The following is a 25365-nucleotide window of genomic DNA, read 5'->3' on the forward strand; positions in this document are numbered from 1 at the left end:
TCCCTGCACTTGCTCCAGCACCTCGATATCTCTCTTGTGTTGAGATGCCCAAACTGAGCACAGTACTTAAAAGTGTGGCCTCACCAGAGGGACAGTAGCCTCTCTACTCTTGCTGGACACAGCATTTCTAATACAAGCCAGGATGCCAATGGCTCTCTTAGCCACCTGGGCACACTGCTGGCTTATATTCAGTGTCTAGTTGATTAGAACATGGCTGGAAGCTCAACCTTGAAGCTTCCTCCCATGCTGACAGTGGAACGCTTGAGCATTGCAAATCAGTTGGCGTTTCCTCTGCATGTCATGCTGCTGGCACTATCTTGAAAGTGGAGGAGGAGAACTTGTCTTTCCAGCATAGGAGGGACATGAAACTGCTGGAGTGCATCCAGAGGAGGCCCATGAAGACAATCAGGGGGCTGAAGCATTGTCCGTATTGGGACAAGCTGAGAAACTGGGAGTTGTTCAGCCTGAAGAAAAGAAAGTGCCAGGGAGACCTTGTACTGGACAGTCACTATCTGAACAGGGCCTACAAAAATGCTGGGAAGGGACTTTTTACAAGGGCTTGTAGTGTTTGGATGTGATGGAATGAATTGAATCTTGAGGAGAGCAGATGCAGACTGGAGATTAGGAAGAAATTCTTTACAGTGAAGGTGGTGCCCAGGCAGGTGATGGAGTCCTCATCTCTGGAGACATTTAAGGTCAGGCTTGATGGGGCTCTACCTGATCTAGCTGTGAATATCTCTGCTTACTGCCAGGGGGTTGGACTAGATGACCTCTAGAGGTCCCTTCCAACCCAGTGCATTCTACAATCTTTACATGAGTATTAAAATTTTAGATAGTCTTAATTAGGTCTATCAAAACTCCTTTCATTCAGCATTTATGAGGAGAGCCTCTGACGTGACAGTCTGTGGTCCTCCTTGACTTAGGAAAGGATGAATATATTAACCTCTTTAAACTGTCACCTATGAAATCCCTGCAATGAAGTAGTTAAGTCCATGTGCTCCATCCCAATCAGTATTTATTTCCTGGCAAAACTGCCTCTGCAGCATATCTTTGCCATCGCTATAAACATTTCTATAGCAACCCAAACCCTTTCCAAGCTGCTGGAGAATTTTTTAAGGTGTCCTAATCTGTTAATAGAACAAATATTTGAAAGTCGACCCCAAAATTTACTTCCCAAACTCCTCCTGGGTTTGCTCATGGCTGCAGGAGATGAAAAATGAAAGACTGAGACTGCCAGCTTGAAAGTGCTAACAAACCTTGGTGATCCCTGCAATGCATCATTCAGCATCACTGTGTGTGGCTCGGAGAAGACAAGGCAGATATGGCTTATTGTGGCAAGTATCATTTGAAGACACGGTCTTGGGTGGAGGGAAAGAATAATAAGCACCATCAGCAGATGGGCGGATGATTAAAAACCAACCAAACAAAACCCATACAAACAAAATCAAACAAAAAACAGTGGACAGCATCTGAAATTTAGTTAGAATTAGGGGTTTGGTCACATCTTATCTCCTCACAGATCACCATCATCATGAAAGCAGCAGTGTGTAGTGTGACTTGTGACACAGCTGGCAGTCAGCAGTGCCTCAGGGCTCAGGACAGCAGGCATACTTGCTGTTGAAGCATCCTCTGCTCTTTGGAGAAAATGCATCTCTACAGACTAGGACAAAGATCAGTACAAGGGCAGTGAGTGGACATGAGAGGAGGAGGAGAAGCTCCACATGCATTCATGGTTTAATCAATGATTCCCCTAATCCATCATTCTGTGAAAGGCCTGATGTTTGTTTGTTTTGAAATGTGTGCAGTCTCCATCAAGTAAAGTATAAATCCCCAAATAAATAAATTGAATAAAATGAAAAAGAGCCAAAAAAAAAAAATCTGTAATTATAATGTGAGGCAGCCAAAAAGCCAATGAATGCTAGAAGACACTTTAGTAAAAATTGTCAAGAAATACAGCAAAAAAATAAAACCCTTTTTAAATCTCTGTAATCCAGCTAAGATTACATCCTCTTTCCTTACAGAAGGGATTTAGTACCAGGGAAAGAACTACTGCAAAATGATGCTGCCTTCATGCAAGATAGATGTGCAGCATCAGCAGAGAGCACTCCCACACTATTTAGGTGTCAAATGGTCTGTAGGCTTGTAAAGCTAAATGGGTTGTTTGAGAAGAAATCTGTTTGTAAAGGTGCCACAACTGTAGCAATAATGGCTCTTATGCCTTTCCTAGTGCCTCCATGAAACTCTTCTGCAGCAGACAGTTGTAACGCTCCTCTTACTGTTCTACAGCTTTTCTTTTTTTCTCCCCATAGAAATCCCTAGGTGAGTTATTCCCTGCCTTTTCCTAATAGCTGCCACGAAGGTTGCTAGTTCCTGGGCTGCTCTATGGATGCAGCCTTTTTTTGGTACACCACCACATCCCAGTATCTTTCAAGCAAGTGATGGCAGTAGATATTTCTACACAGCGAGGGGACATGGCCCAGCAATTTGTCAGTGTCTTGTTGGTCCTCTGGATTTTTCACATCCTTTTGTAGTAATTCCTTCATCCAAGCTAAAGTTCTGTAATGGGCTGCCTGGAGAGGTTGTGGAGTCTCCTTCTCTGGAGACATTCAAAACCTGCCTGGACATGTTCCTGTGTGACCTACTCCAAGTGACCCTGTTTTGACAAGGATGCTGGTCTAGATGATCTTTTGAGGTCACTTCCAACACCTAATATTGTGTGATTCTGTGGTTGTTCTGTGCTTTATTGCTGCTGTGTTCATTCACTTAAGTCTTTAGCTAAGGGAGACTATGCTAAGTTCTTTACTATGAGAGTGGTGAGACACTGGAATGGGTTGGGCAGAGAAGCTGTGGACTTCTCATTCCTTGAAGTGTTCAAGGAAAAAGATTTGAGCAACCTGGTCTAGTGGAAAGTGTCCCTGCCCATGGCAGGGCAGTTGGAACTGGATGATCTGTAGGTCCTTTCCAACCCAAACCATTCTGTAAGACTGTATTCCTTAAGCCTCCACTGCTGCCCACATTCCACAGCCCTTTCACATAGACCAGTCACACTGTCATTTACCTTTTCCCTTTGTTTCAAGCAGCTCTTGGAAGTAGACCTGGCCTCTGTGCACAGCATCTCCTAGTCACTGCAACTTCTTTGTTTGTTTTGTACAATACATCTGTAAGCTAATGCAAACTCTAACCAAGTTCATATTTTATTTTGTGCAGCTTTCAGCCACAGCCTGCTCCTGCCAGATGGCCTCAGAAGACTGATTTTCCATCACCTGCAGTTGGTCACACTTGCCAGTCTAAGGTTAGTGCTTATCACTGTTGTTTTAATGATATTGCATCTGGCACCACAACCCAGCTGGAATGGAAACAGTCGTTCATTTAATGGAATAGCTGTAAACAGGGCAGCTGAATGGTAGGTGAGTGACTTTGGCTGTGCATCAGTTTTGAGAGTCCTTGGTTTTACTTTTACTGAAATTGCACATCAAACATCTTCCTCTCAAAGCAAGCCCTTTGCATCCTTGCTCTGTGTGTGCACTACTCATGCTTTCCTCCTGAAATAGCTGCAGCTCTGGGGACTGCAGATGGTTCTACTTCACATCCTCCTTGCACCTCTCCCTTTCTCATTCTTCAGGATTTTCTTTAGCTTAAATCTTTTTCTTTGTGTGTGGGTTGCAGGTTTTGGTGGGGTTTTGTTTGTGGCTTTATTTGTTTGGTTTAGGTTTCATTTTTGTTGATTTTATTTTGTTTTGAGGGTTTGTGGGGTTTTTGGTGGTGTGGGGGGCATTAGGGTGTTGTTGTTTGAGGTTTGGTTTTGTTGTTGTTGTGGGGTTTGCTTGGGTTTTGTGTTTTAGTTTTTTTTATCTCAAACTGTGGTTTTGCCATTTGCTCTAATGACTCGAGTGGTCCAAATGGCAGCATTTGGGGGTACCTTTCTAGTTTGATCTCCCAGCAAACTCTCCTGTAACTGGGAAGTTGGGTTCATAAGGAGTCATCGCCAAAGCTGCAGATAAATGAGAAAGTTTTCACATCTGAACTTCGAATTCCTGCTGTGTATTTTCATGTGACTATATGGTAGGCCTCTTCTGGCTTAATTTGTTTGGGATTACCATGTTGATTCAACACTTCTAGCAGATGTCTAATGTTTCAGTTATTGTTCTTGGCAATGGTGTTTACCTTACGTTTCCTTTTTTCCTTCTGGCTCCCGCCTTTCAGTTCCTTATCCTTTACCAGTCCTCACTACTTCTGCACATTGACTTAGTTTTCCTGAATTCGTGTTCATGCCAGATTCTTTGTTAGAGATTCAGCTTAGCCAATAGTCTGAGTCACTCTGTGCTACCCACCTTCTCTGCCTTGCTGTGTATCTCACTCAGCTGCCTCCACCACGTTTCAGATACCACATGTTGGCTCATAAAACAAGAGGGGTTTGTGGTGTTAATAAATTTAAGTGGGTCTTTATTTAGTGACTTCAGAGGTGCTGCAAACACAGCATAGTCTCCATCTGTGATCTATAGGTTGGTGTTATGGAGCATCCCTCTAATTCTCTCCCTTTTTTGCATTTTAAGACTGGTTCTTAACAGGGAAAGTATTTGTAGAGCAGAGAGAGTAGTTTAAGCTCTTTGGTACTTTTGCAAAAGCCATGCTTCATCTTTCCAGGAAAGGCTGTTCACTCAGACAACATTCCAACTCTGCCAAACAGGCAGTTATCTTGATGAATATCACTTCCTACTATGACTGTTACATGTTGGTTATCTGCTCTGGGAAAGTTTTCCCACTCTTCCTGTACCCTGAAGAAAACCCCACATTTTGAATAGGATTATAAAGTCTGCTTATTGTGAAGAGAGTTTGGATGCTGGACTAGGATGTAAGACCTTAAAGAAATGGTAGAAATCCAGTTCAAGACATGTTTGCCCACCATTGACTGTAGATTTCCTCTGTAAGGTGATTCCTAGACATTATTGTCTGCCCTGTCTATTTAAATAGATTACATTGTGGTATTCCTTGGCCACTAGAGCAAGCTGTGGTATTCTTTAGCTACTGGAGTGGTGAAGTCTCGGTACTGATCTCTCCAGTCTTGCATAATATGTGTCCAGACTGAAAAAGCCTCATGTTCAGACTAATAAGGGCATTGTTTTTCAATTGGGGTTAAAACTTGGTAGAAATCAGGAGGCTGAGCTTGCCCCACAGAGAAATTTTGCCGTAGGTACAAGTTGTGCGAAAAAAAAAAACAAACCAAAAAACTCTGTTGGGCCTTTTTTCTTCTGTGCACATCCCTACTGCTCCTTCTCAGCTTCAAAGGTCTAAAATGAGACATTAGAGCAGTCTCCTAGTACCTGATGGGAGCTTATAGGAAAGCCAGAAAGGGACTTTTTACAAGGGATTGTAGCGATATGATGGGAGAGAATGGATGGAGAAGAGCAGATTGTGAATGAAGACTACGAAGAAATTCTTTCCAGTAAGGGTGGTGAGACACTGGAACAGGTTGCCCAGGGAGGTCATGGAGTCATTCAAGGCCAGGTTGGATGAGGTCTTGAGCAACCTGATCTAGTGGAAGGTGTCCCTGCCCATGACAGGGGGCTTGGAATTAGATGATCTTTAAGGTCCCTTCTAACCCCTAAAGCATTCTATCAATCTATGAATCTGAAAGTCTGAAGTCTAAGGACTGAAAGTCTAAATCACCACTTTTAAAATGTACTTTTAATATTCCAGGGCAAGTAACAAAGCTTGGCAGATACACAAGCCCCAAAATGTGTGAAGAACTTTGACATATTGAACTTGTAAGCCACAAGTTTCAGTTGATACACAACTATAATTTTTATGTTGTGTGAGCAGTGTGATATCCACTGATCTCAGGGCCTCCATAAATGAGGACCACACCACCAAAAAACAGGATTTGAGCCAATCCTGTATATGAGAAGTACTTTGGTCCCCATTTGAAGGCATGGAGGTTAAGATGGAGATGGGTAGAGAAGTTATGCAGCCAGTCTATGACATGTTTATTATTCTGCATGATACTCAGAAACCTAAACCAAACAGAAGAGGGGCCAAAGAAACAAAACCCAAGTAGCTAAAACAGCAGGAGAGGGGGAGGAAAAGCAAAGTGTGGTAGTTTGAACATTGTCAGTGGAAAACAAATATTTAAGAATTTCCAACTTCTTTTTTCTGTTTTGTTTTAAATGAAAACTTGTCTTTGATTATATTGCACATTTGATACATATTTAATGTATATCTTTGATATATATTTTATGTATCACTTAAAATGAGGACTTTAAAAGAGGGTCAGTAAATATGAGAGAGTTCAGACTACCTTCTTTAAATATATTTCTGTATATTTTTTGTCTTCAGCCAAGTTGCTTGTGTTTATTTAATTGTGACTTCTCATTGCCTGGGCTTGCAACTTGGAGAGGGACCTGGGGGTATTGGTTGACTGACTGAACATGAGCCAGCAGTGCCCAGGTGACCATGAAAGTCAATGGCATCCTGGCTTGTCTTAGAAACAGGGTGGCCAGCAGGGACAGGGAGGTGATAATCCCCCTGTGCTCAGTACTGGTGAGGCCACACCTTGAATGCTGTGTTCAGTTCTGGGCCCCTGACTATGGAAAGGACATTGAGGGGCTGGAACATGTCCGGAGAAGAGCAAGGAGGCTGGAGAAGGGCTTGGAGCACAGGGCCTGTGAGGAGGGGCTGAATGAGCTGGGAGCATTCAGTCTGGAGAAGAGGAGCTTGAGGGCAGACCTCATTACTCTCTACAGCTACCCAAAGGGAGATTGGAGCAAGGAGGGGGCAGCCTCTTCTCCTTGGTGGCAAGCAACAGAACTGAAGGAAATGGTGTGAAGCTGTGCCAGGGGAGGCTCAGGCTGGATGTTAGGAAAAGGTTCTCAAACATGGGAATGGTCTACCCAGGGCAGTGATGGAGTAGTCATCCCTGGGGGTGTTTAAGCAGGATATGGACCTGGTGCTTAGGGACATAGTTAAGTGTTGACCAGGCAATGCTACATCAAAGGTTGGACTGGGTGCTCTCGAAGGTCTCTTCAATCTGTTCTGTGATTCAGTAAATTCTTATGTCTTATTCAGTATTTTATTCTGGGGACTTTTATTCTTTGGCTTTGACTATTAAAAAGCTTTTGATATTGCTATCACAGAAACAAATGTAGTAGAGCAATTATAGAACTATAAGTTGTTGTGCCAAAGCACTGCAAACTGTCATACCTGGGAACAGGTCTGACAACCACCGAGGGGGGGGTGGGCATAGCCATATGTGGAGAGCTGCTTGAGATTCAGCATCTTCAACAATTCCCATCATTATTCCTCATTGTGGATAATCAACGGGGGGAAAAATTAAATATGCAGTTTTATTTAACCACAATGTCTTGAAGACGTATGGAATTCTTTGTGAATAATGCATGCTCTTTAAGATCAGAAGTGATGAAACAAAGAAAAGGTGGGGAATTCTACTGGGGCATGCCAGTTTAAAAACAAAGCAGCACTCTTGCTACGTGTAAATGCAGCTGAAAAGAGGATGTGACGGCTGGAACGTCAGGAGGAAAAAAAGAAATCTCTGCTAAAGAGTCTGTAGCAATCTAGATGATCTCTTCTTCAGAAAGTAAATTATTCATTTTGTCCTTGATCAGTTCCAGTTAACATGTATTTGTGGCTCACAACTGTTTCTCTAAAGCATAAAAGTGACTCAGAGGGGAAAAGAAAAGTCGCAACTAGGGAAAAGAGCATCCAGAAAATTCTGTCACAATGTCAACTTCTCCATCTCATGCCCCTACCAGGCATCTTTAAGTAAATAACCCTTTCAATGACTTTGGCACTTACAAGTTATTTACATTTTCCTTGCCTCTTAGTATATTGCTTTACTTATTTTTTTCTACCAGATTACATACAGCACTGAAATGAAAAAGGAGAAGAAATATTGGACTGCACTTTCAATATGGGGCAGTTGAACAGTGACCGTAGGGTGAAGCCCAGGAGGGACAAGTGACAACTCTGTCACCTCTTGCCGACCTTTGTGTGCTCTTTTGTGCATCTCCACACCAGCAGAGTAGTGTAGGTATTGATTAGTATTTTCTTTTACTGTATCTGCAGACAGAATCCTACTCCTGCAGTCAGTGGGACAGGAGTCTTCTGGTCTTGAAATTGATGGAAATCTTCTGGTGCTTAAAAATCAATTCCTCTTCTTTGAAGAATAGTGCCATTGTGTCCTCCTGCTTTACAGCAAGGTGTGCTAAGCAGCTTGCCACTACTGGGCAACCCAGCTTTCTTCTGTTTCTCAGATGCTGTCAGTACACTGTTCTCCCCGTTACAGGGAATCCACAAAGCAAAACTTTCTCCAGAATTGATATTTCTGTCTGTTTTTCACAGTGCTTTGGTGACCTCTGGGTCCTATGCAAGATCTCTTTCGATTTAACATGTTTAACTTCTCTGAAAACTGCACTCAAGCTGTTTATATGCAGCATCCAGAAGCTCAAATACTTCTGTAAATGATTCTGTACAAGAGCAGAGTCGTCCTTCCCATATGTGTTATGTGGCTGTTAGTGTATCTCTTCTTGTTCTCAGGGATGAACACTTTTGCCTACATAGGTGACTCAGACGCAGGACAGAAGCATGTGTCTGCTTACGCCCTAATGCCAGATCATATCCACTACCTGGGTTGTAGAATGACACTTGGCTGAGAAGCCAAATGGAAAAGGAATGTCAGTCTCTTAAAATACTGCTTTCACCACCTGCTTGTTACTTTTTATTTTCCCCTCAAAACATATATAAAATAAAATTAGCTTGGTGGCAAGGTTCATCCAAATCAAACTCCGAACACTAAGCTACACGAAGTGTGACCTGCACCACTGCTTTTCCATATTACATGTATGCAGAGAAGGTCAAGCAGTGAATTAGCAGGCAGGTTTGATGGTGTCAAAGACAACAACCTGCTTCAATACATTATCAAATAATAGGTTATAAGTTATGTAAACACTGAAATGCCAAGCAGCAAACAACATTGCCACTGCAAAATAGAATCCTTGAATTCATTAGAAACTGCTAACCCTGGTGATATGTTTATTTTGATGGGTCTGAACATTAACTCTTTGCCACCATCTATCAGATGTCCTTGGGTTTGTTGATCACATTTCTTTATTATCATAGACTCATAGAATAGCTCAAGTTGAAAAGGACCTTAGAAGTTATCTAGTTCCAACCCCCTGCTATGGGCAGAGGCACCTCCCATTAGACCAGATTACTCAAAACCTCATCCAGCCTGATTGTTGACACTTCCAAGAATTGGGTGTCCACAACTCCCTGGGATAGGACAAGGAGCAATGGGTGTAAGCTGCAGCACGGGAGGTTCCGCCTCAACACAGGGGGGAACTTCTTCACTGTAAGGGTCACACAGCATTGAAATGGGCTCCCCAGAGAGGTTGTGGAGCCTCTTTCTCTGGACACTTTCAAGGCCTGTCTGGATGCATTCCTCTGTGACCTGAGCTAGATTGTATTGTACTGCTCTGGCAGGGGGGTTGGACTTGATGACCACTTTGTGCCCTTTCCAACCCCTGACATCCTGTGAACCTCACCTGGAGGAGAGGTGCTCCTCTGGTCATTTTTGTGGCCCTTCCCTGGATCCTCTCCAACAGATTTTTGTCCTTCTTTTGTTGAGGCTCCAGAACTCAGGTGGAGGTCTCAGCCGAGCAGAGTAGAGGGACAGAATTAACTCCCTTGACTTGCTGGTCACACTGCTTTTGATGGAGCCAAGATATGTGATTCTCCATCAAGCCCAGTCTCCAACATATGAACATAGTTTCAATTCATGTTCAGACCAACTCTGTAAGCTGACAAATGTCTAAAGCAGCTCTGACGGAGTGCTATACAAGATCAAAATGTTAAGCATGCAAAGCTCAGGAATAAAATGCCCCCAAATGAAGCTGGCAACATGGAGCTGTGATCCTTTTTATGCTACTTAGCTCCAGACTCTCCACAAGCAGATGATGGAGAGGTGACAAAACCAAAAGGTGTGAGAGCATCAGTGTGTTACCTCCTGACACAAAGATCCTACAGGCACTGGGAGATGGGTACCCCAGCTGGCCAGAGCTTTGAGCACCTGCAGTAGTGAGAAGGTCTCAAAGGAGACAGAAACAAAAAAATCAATACATGGAAAGGCAGATATTATTAGAAATTAAACTATGACTCTTTTTCATTAATAAGCATGAAAGTAAATAGGATAGAAAAGAAAATGCAAAAGCTCTACACACAGCTTTTCCACACCCTGTGCCCTCACTAATTAATTTGTATTTCTTTGCTTGCTTTCTGTCACTTTTTAAATGGCATCAAACTCTGCCCAGGCTTTTCTGTTTCCCAGGGGCTTTTTGTCCTCTCTGGAGCTGAACTGGTTTCTCCCCATCTCCTGCTGCAGCCTCTTCCTGTGCTGCAGGGCTCCAGCCCTGAGCTGTGTTGCTTCTCTGCTGCTGCCATACCTTGTGTGATCACAGCCTTACGTCCTGGAGCATATCCAGATCTTCCCCAGGGAAAACATCATCTTTCTTCCATTCAAAGGACTCTTCAAGTCCTGTTGCCTTAGAAGATCACAAACCACATCTGAAAATAGCAAGGCAGATGCTCGCCAACCAATGTACTGTATGGGCTGCACCAGCTTTTTTGCTGATGTGTCCTACCAGCAGTGATACTGCCTGTGGTATCTGGCATACTATAACATCACTCAGCCAGCTTGTGGCAGTGGGCATCACAGTCCTAGGAAAAGTAGTTCTATGCAAAGTAATTTAATGTAGCACCCTGAGGAGGATGGACAGTTGCAGTCAAGCGGAACTTCTCATTCCCAGTAACAAGCTTTTAGCACCTTGATATAAGGGGAAGAAACCAGCTCATTACTAAGAGTTTGATGTACTTAAGTCAAGGGGTTCTTCTAGAAGTGGGAGCACTCTTAGAAAGGGTAGGAATTTCAATGCAAACTTGGTTTTAATTTTTACAGAGCTTCCTAGAGGTTGTGGCCGGAGAGTGTTCTGCTAATACTATTATTAGACACACAAGGTCAAGAAGTGGATTGAGAGTTGCTCTGAAGAAAGAGGCTTGGGGGTGTTGATTGATGAGAAGCTCCTTCCCCATGAGCCAGCAGCACCCTCATGCAGCCCAGAAGGCAGCTATGTACTGGGCTGCAAGCCAGAGAAGTGCAGGCAGCAGGGCAAGAGAGGGGATTCTGCCCCTTGATTCTGCTCTGCTGAGGCCGCACCTTGAGTACCACATCCAGCTCTCATGTCACCAGGGTAAAAAGGACACATAACTGTTGGAGTGAGTCCAGAGGAGGGCCACAAAGATGGTCTAAGGGATGGAGCATCTCTACTCTGAGGATAGGCTGAGGAAGCTGGGGTTGCTCAGCTTGAAGAAGTGTCCAGAGACCTTAGAGCTGCCTTCCAATATCTGAAGGGATCTTACAGGGATGCTAAGGAGAACCTAGAGATGGGACAAAGGGGAATGGTTTGAAGCTAAGGAAGAGCAGGGTAGGGTTAGACTGGATCTTAGGAAGAAGTTCTTCAGTATGAGGGTAGAGAGTCTCTGGAATAGGTTGCCCAGGGAAGTTGTGGAGGCCTTCTCCCTGAAAGCATTGAAGGACAGGTTAGATGAGGTCTTGATCAACCTGGTCTAGGGGAAGGCATCCCTGCCTATGACGGGGGAGATGGAGTAGATGACTCCAAGGTCACTTTGAACCTAAGCCACTCTCTGATTCTCTGATATGCAAAATACCATCATCATTTATTTATGAAATCTCTCCCAAACCTAATGGCCTAAGTACAAATTAGGTTAAAACAAAATAAAGAAGCCAGGGTAGATATTAGTGAACAAAAAATTCATAGTCTGGCACAGCAGTTGGTCCCTGCTTGGGCTTGGCAAATGGCATGGACATTAGGTACATAGCAGGACTCAGAGGAAATTGCAGAGCTATATGGAGAAATGTAGTCGTTCATATACTGGTTTTATACAAGCTGCTATCAGTGCATTATTTTGTGGTGCCACTAAAATTCAGTGAATCATTATCAAAGGATAAAAAGCACAAAGTTAAAACACATCAGAAGTACCAAATCAAGGCATTCGCTTCTGAACATTTTCCTTGCTAAGCCTTCTTCTTTCAGGGAACTCTGCAGTTTCTGAGAACATCTCTTTCCTTTTCATGACCACAGATAGCTTTTAGGACAAGCTGGTTCTGCAAAAAAATATTTAATAAAATAAGTGGGTTTTTTTTTTAATCTTCCTTTTTGCATTTTATCTCAATATTTCACTGAACAGAGAAATTTTGTTACAGCCTCCAAAGCAAAGACAATTTGCAAATTAATTTCTCTCCTACTCTGAAAAAAGAACTGTCAAATGAGTCCCATGACATTGTGTTCCTGTAAGAGACTCTAGGGCAGGGGACATGTGTAGTCATAGAATGCCTTAGGTTGGAAAGGACCTTAGAAATCATCTACTCCACTCCTCTCTTCCATGAGCAGGGACACCTCTCAACTAGACCCAGTTGTCCAAGGCCTCATCTAATCTAGCCTTATACACCCACAGAGAGGAGGCATCTACAACCACTTTGAGCAACTTATTCCAGAGTCTTACCACCCTCACACTGAAGAGCTTCCTAAGATCCAGTCTAACACTACTTATGGAACAAAGCTGGAGGTGGATAGGTTCAGACTGGATGTGAGAAGGAAGGGATCTGGGGGTGCTGATTGATACCTGCCTGAACATGAGCCAGCAGTGTGCCCAGGTGGCCAAGAGAGCCAGTGGCATCCTGGCCTGCATCAGTAATGGTGTGGTCAGCAGGAGCAGGGAGGTCATTCTGCCCCTGTACTCTTCACTGATTAGATCACACCTTGAGTACTGTGTTCAGTTCTGGGCCCCCCAGTTTAGGAGGGACATTGAGATGCTTGAGCAGGTCCAGAGAAGGGCAACGAAGCTGGAGAGGGGCCTTGAGCACAGCCCTATGAGGAGAGGCTGAGGGAGCTGGGATTGTTTAGCCTGGAGAAGAGGAGGCTCAGGGGTGACCTTATTGCTGTCTACAACTACCTGAGGGGTGGTTGTGGCCAGGAGGAGGTTGCTCTCTTCTCTCAGGTGGCCAGCACCAGAATGAGAGGACACAGCCTCAAGCTATGCCAGGGGAAATTTAGGCTGGAGGTGAGGAGAAAGTTCTTCCCTGAGAGAGTCATTGGACACTGGAATGGGCTGCCTGGGGAGGTGGTGGAGTCGCCGTCCCTGGGGCTGTTCAAGGCAGGATTGGACGTGGCACTTGGTGCCATGGTCTGGCCTTGAGCTCTGTGGTAAAGGGTTGGACTTGATGATCTGTGAGGTCTCTTCCAACCTTGGTGATACTGTGATACTGTGATCATTTCTCTTCCAGGGAATCATCCAATCTTTCACTGACTCAGTGTTCACACAATATACTCTGGAAAGTTATTGTTCTGTTAAAAAAAACAGCTCTCCTAGCTTCATTTGATGCCTTAGTATTTGGAACTTGGTAAAACTTGGTACAAAAGTTGATTTCCATCTATCACGTCTGTGCTTCTCCTTATATTGTAGACTCGTAATGAATTCTTCTAAATCAGCTCTTTCTTTCCAGCATCTTCACTTTGGCCCTTGTGTTCTAGCTATTTTTTTTTTGTCCAGGTCAGAATTGTCCCATTGCTCCCACAGCTATTTGTCTTCCTTAAAGGACTTTGATGACGGATTTTGTCAGAAGCCTTTTGGAAATGCAGCTATATCAGCTATATTCCCCCTTTTCTACTAGGATCTGTAAGGCAGTATTTCCCTTTGTGGTTTCTTGCAGCTCTGGCATTTCCCCATGCTTTGTAGCTGCATCCTTTCCTTACAGCTTCTTCAGTGTTGCCATCATGATTAGAGGCCTGAGACATTCAAGGGACCTTTTGTTAAGGACTGGCATTGCACTCAGTCTTTAGATTGGAACACATTTGAAGTGGTTAATATGCTTACAAATTGCCATTAGTAACTCAACTACTTGGCTCTTGTGTTCTCTTAGACCTCTTGGATAATTTCCATTTGGTTTGTGCAGTAAGTTACTGCTCATCTGGAGCTGAGGTCACCCAGTGCAGTCATATTGTCTGTTCTTGATGCCTTTTCTGATTTCTCTCACAGCAGAGCAGTCACTATAACAAGCATCATAGGGCAGACAGCAAGAGATGCTTCCTAAGGGATGTCCTTATTGTTTGAGAATCTACAGATGTGGCTCAGTGTCATCATTTCTCTTCTATCTGTTCTAATAACGTTTCTGAAGTTAATTATTGTCCACAAACCACTTCCCATCCTCTTCCTAGGAAAAGGCATTTAAAAGTAAATCAAAAGCTGAACCTTTCTCTGCATCAGGCTTGACCCTGTGCCATGCTGTCTCAGAGTCTATTCCCTTTGAAGGTGCATCCAATTTCAGAATTAGGTTAAGCTGAGAAGCCAAAGGCAGTTGGGACTGTGGCATCTACCGTTTCATGTTGTTTGTCAGAACCACAGATTGTTAGGAGTTGGAAGGGACCTTGAAAGATTGAGTCAAACCTCCCTGCCAGAGCAGGATCACCTTGGGCAGGTCACACAGGAACACATCCAGGTGGGTTTTGAAAGTCTCCAGAAAAGGAGACTCCACAACCTCTCCGGGCAACCTGCTCCAGGGCTCTGGCATCCTCACAGTGGAAAAGTTTTTCATTCTGTTCATGTGGAACCTCCTCTGCTCCAGCTTGCACCCATTGCCCCTTGTCCTGTCATTGCATACCACTGAGCAGAGCCTGGCTCCATTCTTCTGACACTGCTCTTCACATCTTTATCAACATGTATGAGGTTACCCCTCAAGGCTCCTGTGCTCCAAGGTAAAGAGCCCCAGCTCCTTCAGCATTTCCTCTGCAGGGAGTTGTTCCACTGCCTTCAGCATCTTTGTGTCTCTGTGCTTCACTCTCCAAAGCAGTTCCCTGAGGTTCTTCTTGAGCTGGGGGATCCAGAACTGGACGCAGTGTTCCAGAGGCAACCTAACGAGGGCCGAGTAGAGGGGAAGCACAACCTCTCTTGACCTCCTAGCACAGCCCTTCTAATCTACCTCAGCATGCCACTGGTCTTCTTGGCCACAAGCACACATTGCTTGCTCCTGAGCATTTTTCTGCCTACTAGAGGCCCCAGGTCCCTTTTCCCTACACTGCCCTCCAACAGGTTAGTCCCTAACCTATCTTGGTGCATGGGGTTGTTCTTTCCCAGATGCAAGACTCTGCACTTGCCCTTGTAGGATTTAATTAAATTACTTGATGCATTTAGCACTTTGTGTCTGAGAAATCTTTGTTGGGTTGGTTTGGATTTGAAAGAAACTGACATTCTAATCTCACCATGGGATCTGAAGACTAAGCAGGAGCAAAAAGTATACACTTCTCTAGCTTGTCCTGCTGCCAGAAATGTGCCACAGTGCCCTCTGATAGATCAGCTGGAGACAAAGAAGAAGAAAAGGGTTGAAACAGAAACTGTTTACTGATGCAAAGCTTAACTTTGGTGCTGTCACCTTCGTACATGGCAGAAATGTCACCTTCTCCTACACACGTTGGAGAATGCTCCCTGGAACAGCTGTGGTCTGTCGGTGAGGAAAGCCAGCATTTGTAGTAAGATGTGAAAGTGTGAATATTGGCCCTGATCAGCCTTGGGAACTTTAGCTGGCACACCTTCTGCCCAGAAGCTGGATGGCTTTCTAGTGCTCTGTCAGCTGATGCCAGCTTTAGGTTTGGGCACAGATCATATCTGAAGGGTACATGTGTGCTGGGTTTCTGGCTTGTCTTAAACTTTGTAAGCCTTACTCAAGTGCTTTGATTTGTTATTTTTCCCTTTTATGTGTTTTTTTAGATTATTTTTAGTCATGCAGTCATAAACTGGCAGAGGTTGGAAGAGACCTCCAGAGGTCATCTAGTCCAACCCCATTGCCCAAAGCAGTATCTATACAGCAGGCCACACAGGAGATTTCTGGGCAGGTCTTAATACCTCCAAAGATGGAGACTCCACAGCCTCTCTGGACAGCCTGACCAGGGCTATGTCACAGCAAATCAGCTTTCCTCATGCTGAAGTTCTCCTGTGTTCTAATGTCCGTTGCCCTGTCACAGGGCACCACTGAAAAGAGCCTGACCCCTTCTTCTTGACACCCCTCCTTCAGACACTTGTAAACATTAATCAAATCCTCTCTCAGCCTTCTCTTCTCTAGGCTGAAGAGTCCCAGGTCTCTCAGCCTGTCCTCCTAAGAGAGATGTTATACTCCTGTAATCATCCTGTGCTACTCCACTGGTCTCTCTTTGGTAGTTCCCTTTGTTTCCTGAACTGAGTAGCCCAGAACTGGACAGAGTATTCCAGATGTGGTCTGACTAATGCAGAGTAGAGGGGCATGGAGACCCTCCCACAACCTGTTTGCCACATTTTTCTTAATACCCCCCAGGCCACCATTAGCCCTTTTGGCTGCAAGGGTACATTGCTGTCCCGTGGATAACTTACTGTCCACCAGGATCCCCATGTTTTTCCCCACAGAGCTGCTTTCCAGCAGGTCAGCTCCTAATGTATCCTGGTGCACAGTGTTATTCCTCATCAGATGCAGAACTCCACACTTACCCTTGTTGAATTTCATGAGGTTCCCCTTTGTCCAATCTGTCCAGATCTCACCGAACAGCCGCACAGCTGTTATGTCAGCACAGCAGCATTGCATAAACAACCATGCAGAGGCTGAAGATTTTCATTTCTTAAAATGATTTTTGGGAATTGGGGTTTTTTTTGTTTGATTGGTTGTTTTTTTTACCCTTGAGAATCTTTTCCAGCCGTTTTCTTCCTGGTTTAAAATTCAGTCCTCTTCCCACAGCTCAGTGTCACCGCTAGCGTTTGGTAAAATCACTCCCATAATGAATTTGAATTGCAGCATATTAGAGTGACCAGTGGCTTAATGGCTCAGCTGTAACTACTTCTTGAATCAGCACCTGGGTAATAAGGGAGCTGAGAATAGCTCCTCATCTTGTGTGCTGCACTACCTAAGGTCCCTGCAGGCAATCACTATTCCCTGCTACTTCACATACTGTTTGGCCAGATAATGCTTTGCAATTAGGCCTCAAGAGCAAGCAATGGAAAGCTGTTCGTAAAACCTGATTATATTAGAGCCCAACAGTGCATCTGGACCACCATCCTCTGGGCTTTGCTGCCTTTTTGATGGCCCACTCTTGCTGCTCTGATCCAGAAGCAGGCTGTTTATCCAGACTGCTTCAGCAGTGATCTCCAGAGTCCCTTCCAACCCCTCACCATGCTGGAATTGTGCATCATGACAAGGGTGGCAGCAGGCTGAAGAGCCAGGCTGAGCTGAAGATATGTCATCTGTCCCAGGGTGCAGGTGGGTAGGCTACCACAAATTTGTTACCACTTTTTTTCCCTACATAGTTTGAGGTCTTCTGGACAGGTTTCAATTTGGGTAGCTCTACATCAATGGGGACTTAAACTGTGGCTTGTAAAGTTTGTTTGAGCCCTTTTAACAGCAAGTCCTGTGTAAATGTCAGGTGTGATGGAGATGTGGAGACAAGAGGAGGTTGAGATGTTGACTGGGTTGTTAGGGGGAATCTCAGTGTACCTCTGTCCATCTCCAGGCTTCCCCTGATGAGTGCTGGTGAGTTCCTCAGGCAGCAGTGTTGCTTCTCCATTGGTTGGTGACATCTGAACATGCAGAGAAGTACAATGTAGATGCCAAAAGCAGCTGTGAGTGAGCCAAAGGGAGGTCAAGAGCCCTATGTGTGCATTCACAATGTGAGGCCTGAAAGCACAGCTCCCTTCACCTGTGGTACATCCTGCACTTCCCTAGGGTCTGCCTCTAGGGATCTCTGCTCTGCACCCTGCTGGATCCACTCATTCCAGGCTGTAGATGTGGCATTAATTTCCGTGACACTTAACCAACATCCTCTGTAAATCGATGCTGGAAGTCTTTCTGTGCTACAGAAATGGGGACAGAAATGAGCAGAACTGTGAGGTGCTTTGATAACATGGTAATGAGGGCTGTCAAGTACCTGAGCGAGATGGAGAAGCTTCTTTTTCATCATCTGCAGAATCTCATTAGTCTACCAACCATGTCTTTCTTTGCCTTAAGAGCAATGGCAGCACTTTCTTTTCCTTTTGCAGAGAGTTGTCACTCACCTGCTCCCCGTGTGCTGAGAACATATGAGGGCAGATCAAGAAGCAGAGACTCCTCTTTGTCATCTTCCATACAATAACCTCCTTCCTGCCCCCCCCAACTCCCCCCCAAAAAAAATTGTGTTAAAGGAAAACTATTCGGAGGAAGAATCTATCACTGGAGAGTCTTATAGCACCAATTCAAGCTTGCTGAAGCAACTAAAAGCTGCTGCTTTTTTATTTGGGCAGGACTCCAGTTGCATAAAGTCTTAGGCATGCCAAGCTTTCCTTTCAGTGCTCATTTGCTTACATTTAAGTGCATGTGTCATTTTTCATTATTTTATACACTAAGGGGCAGACTCTGAAGTTGTGTGGGGTTTTTCTTTGCCTAGTCTGGCAGAACTTCATTCCAGAAATAATAATCTTCAGTGGATCTGCTTGTAGAAAATAATACTGTTGAGCAGCAGCTGAGGAGTCCCAGTGGGAAGAGCAGGGAAGAGTGGAAGAGGAAAATGGCTGCCAGAGCTGGGATCAATATTGAGGTTTTAATATTGCTCCAGATCAGCTACTGAGAGCACTAAAAAAAAAATTTGTTTAATTTGCTGCAAAAACTTCAGCAAGAGTAGGAGAAACCTTGGATGCCCTTCTAGAGATGCTTTAAACCAATATAAATTCTTACTCTGTAGCATTAAAAAAGCCTGGGTATCTCTTTGGCTCCTAATTATCACCTCAGGCAGCTTATTTAGCCTACCTGTCATGCAGGTAAAAAGTACACAACACACTGTAACTCTTGCAAAGTAACTGAGCCACTTTTAAATCTTCCTCTATCAATATTAATAACCTCCTCTAATTGCACAATGCTTTCACTTTTTCTCTTCTCCTTTCTCTTCAGTCTGCTACAGGGATTAGTTAGTCATTTGCATCTTCTTTAGAGGCCTTAACAAATGTTAATTTGCCAGTCTTATTGCTCCTTTTTCCCCCCCCCCCCTTCTTTTTCGGTTGGGTTTTGTTGTTGTTGTATTAAGTGACAGAAGGAAATTTTCCCGGAAGGATGTTTAATGTCTTTCATGTATCAGTCAGGGCTGAGCTCTTCCTTTTCTCTATGCAGAGATGGTTTCTCCTAAGCTGTATGAGGTCAAGCAAAGGGAAGATACAGTTTTATACATTCACAGACTACCTTGAAAATCAAGATGTAAGAAGTAGAAAGTTAAGTGACCTGTGGTATGCTGTAAAAATATTTCCATTTCAGACTTCTTAAATGTATTTTAATCACAGAATTTCTCAGACTGGAAAAGACCTTTGAGATCATCGAGTCCAGTCATTAGTTTCACACTGTCAAGTCCTTGACTAAACCAAATCCCTCAGCACAACATCTGATCACTATGAATCGCTATGGTTGGGAAGGACCACCAGGATCATCCAGTCCAACCTTCATCTCAGCATCCTTTATCACTAGACCATAGCCTCAAGCACCACATGCACTCTCCTTTTGAACACTTCCAGGGATGGCAACTCCACCACCTCCCTGGGCAGCCTGTTCCAGTGCCACTTGCTCAGGAAAGAACTTCCTCCCAACATCCAACCTAAACATCCCCTGATGCAACTTGAGGCCATTTCCTCTTGTCCTATCAGTAACCTGGGAGAAGAGACCAGCTCCAGCCTCACTACAACATCCTTTCAGGTAGTTGTAGAGGGCAATAAGGTCCCTTCTCAGCCTCCTTTTTTCCAGACTGAAGAACCCCAGTTCCCTCAGCTGCTCCTCGTAGGTCATGTTTGCCAGACCTCTCACCAGCCTCATCGCCTGGAAACTTCAACCAATCTGAATGAAGTTCAACAAATTTAGTTGTTTTGGCCAAGCAATAGGTTGTTAGAGCTGTGTATGGGCAGGCTGTAAGCACTGGAGGAGTAAGCAAGTTTAATCTTTACAGGTATCTCTGTAGTTCAGCCCTTGAAATTCCTCATGCGTGCTCTACCATGCTGCTGTCTTTAGTAGGAGGTGTTCATTACACAGTGTTGTGGAGGTATTGTTAAGGTAAAATTTATTGAATTAATTTCATTCCACAATAATTTGTACTCCAAATTAGTAATGAGTTGAATTTCAATCAGTGGGAAATCTGCTAAACTACAGAACTTCCTGGCTGGCAAGCTCATGAGATGTTGGAAAGGAAGCATTGCCAGTCTATGTTTTTCATCCTGATGAATGCTTCTCCTCTATGGATTAAAGACTAATATCTGAGTAGGAGATTGTAACCATGCTCAAAAGAAACTGGCAGTGTAGGTTGGAGAAAAAGCATGAAGAGCTCTCTATTTTAAACATCCTTGGGTGAAATTTTTCATAGCCATAAGTAGAATCACAAAAGAATTCAGGTGCAAAAGGAATCTCAGGAGGTCTCTGGTCCCACCTCTTGCTCAAAATGAGGTCAGCTGTGAGGTTAGACTACATGGCTCTGGGCCTTATTGTTTGGTCTTTCAAACCTCTGCGGAAGGAGACTGCTCAGCCTCTCTAGCAACCTGTGCCACTGCCTGACTGGCCTCAAGGTGAAAAATCATCCTTGTAGCCAGTTTGAATGTCTCTTTTTTTCAACTCATTCTGTTGCCTCCTCTTTTCCTATTCTGTACCTCTGCAGTGAGCCTGGGTCTGCTTTTTTATCACCTCCTCACAGGCACTATGAGGAGGTCCCCTCAGGTTGTACAAGCCTTGGTCTCACAGCTTTGACTCATGGGGCAAGAATTTCTGCCCTGACCATCTTGGCAGCCTTCCCTGAGATGCCCCCATGCCTATCTTCTGCTGGGCACCTCAGACTGCATGCATTCCTGCTGATGTGGTCTAACAAGTGCTGAGTAAAGGGGAATAATCACTTCTCTCAATCTGCTGGCAGGGCTGCTCTCTGGCCAGCCAGCATCCAGCCTGTATCACTGCAGAGGATTTGCCCCAACTCCTAGGCTTTGCATCTGTCCTTTTTGGATTCACTGAGGTTCTTCTGGTGCTAACAGGAACAATATATGTGGTTGTTGTCTGTAGGCAGGTCTCCTTGACGTGACAGTTGGGCAAGGTTTCTCTTGCCTCGCATCTCTGGCCTTCATATGTGCTTTGCTGGCTGGGAAAGGTGTTGGGGAAGAATATATGATGCAAAGTGTGATGCTAGGCAGGCTTCAGTGTCTCTTGTGCATTATTTTGGTCTAGTCAAACCCACTCATGAACAGTGCAAAGAAAAAGTACTTCTATAACTGTGCTTCTGCAGACATGCAATAGAAACCTAGCAGATGGGCCATGTCTTTTATTATCGACTGGGGCTGAACAGACCTGAACCTGGGGAACAGTACTAGATGGAGTGGCAAAGACTGTTCTCCCACTTCAGTGTTGTCTCTTGCATATGTTACCCATGGTCCAAAAATACATGAGATGCCTATATCCTCAGATTGCCTTTGAAAAATCATCTAGGTATAGGGCTGGGTGGGAGCTTGTCAGCCATCAAAGCCACAAAAGTACTGGGACAGAGTGAAATGAAGAAAGCCATCTATGGAGACAGGCTGTGAGAGCTTGAGCTGGTAATTCTGGAGGAAGGAAGGCCCTGGGGAGATTTTAGAGCTGCCTTCCAGTACTTAAAGGGGGCCAACAAGAGAGATGGGAAGGGATTTTTTACAAGGACTTGTTATGACAGGACAAGAGGGAATGGATTGAAGCTTGAGGAGGGCAGATTTAGACAGGAGATTAGGAAGAAATTCTTTGCAGTGATGGTGGTGAGACACTGGAACAGGTTGCCCAAGGAGGTTGTGGATGGCCCTTACCTGGAGGTGTTCAAGGCCAGGCTGGATCAGGCTTTGAGCAACCTGTTCTAGTAGAAGGTGTCCCTGGCCATGGCAAGGGGGTTGGAACATGATGATTTTTAAGGTCTCTTCCAAGCTAAAACATTCTCTGAATCTATGATTCCCCTGCTCCCATAAACTGTACCAGAAGCATATGCTTACTGCTGAGAAGTGCTGGGCAATGCCCTTCCCTAGTCAAACATAGCCACTTATATCAGATGCTAATTAGGTTTTAAGGAGCAGGAGGGAAGGAAGGAGGCAGTCATTGCTGCATGGAACATAAACCCATGTGGTGTGCTGCTCTGTGATCTGCAGAGAGGCTATCTGATAAGGGAACTAAGTCTTGGCCAGTTTTGGAAGTGTAAAGGCAGACAATCTCAGGAAATCTGTATAAGCATCATTCATTCCTTACAATTCTGATCCTTCTGCTGGTGTGTTTTCTCAAGTGAATGCACTCCCTCTGGTGGGTAATTTACTGGCTCCATTTCACTCTCTGAAAAAGAGTTAAGGTTTCATGCCAGCAGCTGGCTTAAAGAACTGAGAGAGCAATAAGCCACCGCTTTTATTAGGCTAATTTAATGCTTAGTGTTCTCAATACCGAGGGCACAGATAGAGTCTGGCCCTTCAGATGTATTTAAAACATAATCCTCATTGTGGAAAAAGGTGAAGCTAAAACAAATAAAAGAAAAGCAATCTATTCAGAAATACTATTTCTGGAAAGGAACATAAATCATTGTATTTTTAGCAAGCAACTGCTCTGTTAGCCCCAGTGATCTGCTGCTTTAAAACCCAAGCTGGTCACTCACAAAAATTCAATCTACAATGTACCAAACTCCCTTCTATTCATTTCCTCTCAGCTGTCTATCTATGTCTCATACTGCAGGCTTTGCTGAGTATGAAACACCTTTTCCTGATGACATCATTGCAGTCAGGACAATAGATGTGAGCTCCCAGGGAGAAATAGCATCCCCCTGTCCTGACTACGGTGATGATATCAACCCACAGGGAGAACCTGGACACCACAGAAAGAGTGAGAAATCTCCACTCTTTGAATGATAAACTTCTTTTGGGTGTGGTTTGTATGTCAACTGTTCATACAGGTGATTCCTTAGCCCACGCTTCTTTATTGAATGCTTTTGGTTCAACACAGTGTTACAGTGGCACTCAGTAATTAAACACTCTTCTGAGTAATTAAACAGCATTCAGGATCATGGTGGTCTTGGGTTGGCAGTTGAACTTGATGATCCTAGAGGTCTTTTCCAACATTATTCTATGATTCTGGGGTTGAGAAATGACAGCAGAAAGAGTTTTCTATACTCTTACATATTTACTTATCCTCTGTCAGGTTGTATTTCATAAGAAAGGAACACAGAAACTGCTCTGAACTTACTTGCCTCTAGGTTGGTGTCTTCCAACACCTGGTAAGAGTCCTGCCTTATAAAAAAGAGCTGTTCCCACACCTCCAACAGCTGGATTCAGATCCTAGGCTGTGTCTGCACCACAGAGGAAAGATCTAGAGTCATTTCAGTGCATCTGGAGCAAGTTTAGTGAAGGCAATAGGGAGAGACTTGGGATGATTCCTTCTACTTCCCACCATATCCCATCAATCCAGCCAACAGCACAGCCTGGGACACAGGCTCAGTGCTTGCAAAATCAGACTGATGCTAATTTTAGAGTCCAATGTCTATATTCAAGGTGAGTCAAATCAACCAGATTCCTTTACTACTGTCTTGAAAACAATTCTCTTGGTGACCATATAACCTTGAATTAATTGTTTATCCCAGAAACCATCACTGTTGAGTTTCTGTCATAATTTGCTTAATTGCATGTCTGTTGCTGAAGTGCTTCAATTTGGGGAAATTTCTGTTTTCTTATTCAGGAAAACAGTTTACACACTCAAGACCAATTTGCCAGCTGGAGCATAGTTCTTTTGTAAATGGGTGCAAAGATAAGGCCCTTATAAATATCTGAAAGCACCATCTTCTTTGTGTTTATGCTGTCAATGGCAGTGCCTCACAGTCAGCCATCTCCATGAGAGAGGTCCTTGCTCAAAGCACATGATGCTCTAAAAGTGGTGGAGTGTGTCTAAAAGTCACTTGGATGTGGTGCCTGGGGATGTGGTTTAGGGTGAGCCCTGTACGATAGGGTTGTTGGTTGGACTTGGTGATCCTGAGGATCTTTTCCAGCCTGAATGTTTCTGTGACATCTGGCTGTCATAACTGTTACAATCTCTTTCATCAGTATAGCAGTCCATTTATACTGAGGTATTCTGGGATGAAGAGACATGCCAGTGCTGCTGCCCCAACATAAGAGGGACATAGATATTGGAACAAGTCCAGGGGAGGGACACAAAGATGATCCAGGGGATGGAATGCCTCTGCTATGAGGGTAGGCTGAGGGAGCTGGGGTTGTTCACACTTGAGAAGACTACAAGGGAACCTTACAGTTTCTTTTCAGCACCTGAAGGGATTCTACAAGAAGGCTGGAAAGGAACCTTTTACAAGTGTCCACCTACAGGACAAGGGGAAGTGGATTTAAATTAAAGGAAAATTGGTTTAGATTGGATCTTAGCAAGAAATTCTTCACTATGAGGGTGGCAAGACTCTGGAATGGACTGTCCAGAGAGACTGTGGATGTCCCCTCCCTGGAGATGTTCAAGGCCAGATTGGAGGGGTCTATTTGACAGCATCCCTGCCCATGGCAGGAGGATTAGATTAGATGATCTCTAAGGTCTCTTCCAGCCTAAGCTGTTCTATGATTCTATTCCAAAAAGGTCTTCTGCCCTGTATATTCCTCAAGCTGCTTCTTTCCTTTTGTGTGTTTGTCATGCTTAAGAGTTTTGGGTGTTTTTTCAGCCTACAGCTGTAGAAAGTAGAGACTTGCTATTGAAAAGACAAAACCAGAAAAGCCTCAGAAGAATTGTCTTCCTGGCATTTGTTTAAATTCTGCAGTAGCCTACAGCAATTGTTTACTTAAGTGGAAATTTGTTTGATCATAGAATGGCCTTCCAAAATTTCCATCCCATTGAATATGAAAGAAACGAAAGGCTCTACTTATTTCAGAAGATCTTGCATGTCTAAGACCTTTCAAAAGAAATGAAATCACAAGGATGGATGGATGACAAGACAGATGTATGTGTGTGTGTATATATATGTAAGGAAAAACTGATGTTTTAATAGTATCTTTTTCTGGCAGTCACTGACTTAATGATGTCTAGAGGTCCCTAGCATTCTGTGATTCTGGGTTTCTGTAAAACCCATTTATGAAACAAGGATGATCCAAGGTCTGGAGCATCCTTGATATGAGGCTGTGAGAGCTGAGGTTGCTCAGCCTGGAGAAGACTCCAGGGGTACCTCATAGCTGCCTTCCAATACCTGAAAGGAGCCAACAGGAGAGCTGCAGAGGGACTTTTCGTATGAGTATCTAGAG

The 25365-nt window shown here is 44.1% G+C and overlaps 1 protein-coding gene across 4 annotated transcripts in view; it reads left to right on the forward strand.

Moving 5' to 3' along the window:
• The window catches only part of FSHR (follicle stimulating hormone receptor), a 326011-nt gene that overhangs the window by 204283 nt on the left and 96363 nt on the right, over nt 1-25365 (forward strand). For all 4 annotated transcript variants that reach the window (XM_064164314.1, XM_064164315.1, XM_064164316.1 and 1 more), the window contains one exon: nt 3208-3292. The gene's annotated coding sequence lies outside the window, so the exon portion shown is untranslated. The remainder of the gene's footprint in view (nt 1-3207; nt 3293-25365) is intronic.

Source organism: Pogoniulus pusillus, chromosome 25 (genome assembly GCF_015220805.1).
Source record: "Pogoniulus pusillus isolate bPogPus1 chromosome 25, bPogPus1.pri, whole genome shotgun sequence".
NCBI classification, from domain to species: Eukaryota; Metazoa; Chordata; class Aves; order Piciformes; family Lybiidae; genus Pogoniulus; species Pogoniulus pusillus.